Source organism: Schistosoma mansoni, chromosome 7 (genome assembly GCF_000237925.1).
Source record: "Schistosoma mansoni strain Puerto Rico chromosome 7, complete genome".
Taxonomy (NCBI): domain Eukaryota; kingdom Metazoa; phylum Platyhelminthes; class Trematoda; order Strigeidida; family Schistosomatidae; genus Schistosoma; species Schistosoma mansoni.
This window is the reverse complement of record NC_031501.1, coordinates 2801500-2803810: the sequence shown is the minus strand read 5'-3', so window position 1 is coordinate 2803810 and position 2311 is coordinate 2801500.

The following is a 2311-nucleotide window of genomic DNA, read 5'->3' as shown; positions in this document are numbered from 1 at the left end:
ATATTGTCAAACTATCATTCAAAGCTATCGGGTTTGGGGTAACAACCACATTCATGATTTGGTTAAAACCGTTCACTAATTAAGACTTGTCATTCAAACTGTGTGACTTATTATATGAGATTCATCTCTATTGACTACATGATTATTACAATAAAATAAGCGGTTTATGAAATACGTATGGACTAGCTGCGAGATAAGAAAACAGAAGATTGTTTGCATTGGATATCCATCGAAATATCACGTCTCCATATCATCATAAGATTACACTGATACTGTGGAGTAATCCAACATGTTTTTGCGACTTGCCTAATTATTTACGCCACCAATCACATCTCTCTATCCCACTCTGTCTTAGACAATCCTTTACACTTGTTCTCATTCGCTATTCATTCTTTTGAGATCTGCTTCCAATGAGCAATGTAGTGTATTCTTCGGTCTTTCTGTTTTCTGTTTCCCTTCATCATTTGAAGTTAGCGTTTCTTCGTGATGCAGTTTCAAGATTTGCGGAATGTGTATCCTTTCCAATTCCAACGTCTTTTAATAACTTCCTCCTCAGTTAGAAGTTGGTTTGTCCTCTACTATAGTGCACTGTTGTTGATCGTATCTGGTTGACGGATATTGAGTACCTTGTGTAGACAGTGTATTTTATAAATAATTGTACCTTTTTGATGATTGTTGTAGTAGTTCTCAAAGTTTCAGCTTCGTACAATAGGACTGTCTCGTCGTTCATATTGAAGACTGTGACTTTGATGTTGGTTGACAGTTGTTTTGAATTCCATTTGTTTTTCAATGATAGGAGTGCTGGCTTCACTTGACAAATTCTTGCTTTTACATCTACATCAGATCCTCCTTGTTCATCTGTAATACCGCCTAGATATATGAAAGTTTCCACATCATCGAGAGTTGCTTCATCAAGTGTGAATGATTTGGTTTCCTTCGAGTTGTATTTCAGCAACTTGCTTTTTCCGTTGTGTATGTTGAGGCCTAATGATGCAGAAACTGCTGCTACATTGGTTGTCTTCGCCTATATTTGTTTCTGTGTATTGGATAAAAGACCTAGGTCATTAACGAAGTCTAAATCATCTAGTTGCATGCAAGCTATTCATTGTACTTATAACAAAATGTAAGTAAATAACGTTTAATTGTACCAAGTACTTAGCTAATTTCTAAGTAATTTCAGTTAATGATCAATTATCATCATCATCATCATCATCATCATCATCATCATCATCACGGCCCTTCAGTGCTTTCAGGTTCTCCTTGGTGGTTTAACTTCATTTGACTAATGCTTTTAACTATGAAGATCAACTATCAGTTTAGTAATTGAGTTGTTAATATTTTACATTGTAACACTCCTTTCTGATTCTCAAATGAAAATAAAAAGTTATCATCTGAACAACATTCATGAAGAAACTTGGCAAGACTTCTTTAGGAAGTAGATGTAGAAATCTATTTATTTTAATTGACTACTCATTATCGATTAGTTCATTACTGTTTTTGTATTGCTTCCTTAAACTACTTCATCTCCACATGAAACATATCAAATTTTAAATCGAATAGACCATACAATTATATTGTTCTACAAAACATTCACATACAATTTTTGGTACTGAACAGTGGAATTCAGTCAACAGTAAAACAATTAGACAACAATAGAACAGATGCAATATCGTTCACAGTGGAATCCAGGATACGGATTACCTTCTATTTAAGGATTTGTCAACTGCATTGATCTTCATCTCTGACTTGATTTCTCGGAACTCGAACCCACTACCATTTTTTTAAAAATGTCATCGTGTCATCTACGTTACTACTTAGTCCACATAGCCGCTCGATTTTACAACGAGTATTACATTCAATTCAATTTCAAATAGTTTGGATTATCTAAACAAATATTACATTTACTATAGTTGAAAGCGTGAGTCAATTGAAGCTAGACCACCATGGAAAACCCGGAAACACTGGACGGCCGTTTCGTCCTATTATGGGACTCCTCAGCAGTGCACATCCACGAACCCACTCTCGCGAGCGAGATTCGGACCCAGGACCTACCAGTCTCGAGCCGAAGCCCTTAACCGATAGACCACTGAGCTGGCATCCAACGGTGTTAATGTCTAACTTCAACTGATCCACGAAGTTGAGCAACCATTCACCAATTGTCTTCAGTGAGTTCCTATCTCACAACAGACGTGGTTTTGAACTCCACTGGTCACTGCTTCTCACTAGAGCTCCTAGATATACTTCTCGAAGTCACTAGTGAGCATATGATTATATTAATTATAGAAGGGGTTTTGTGGAGATTTAGTATTTA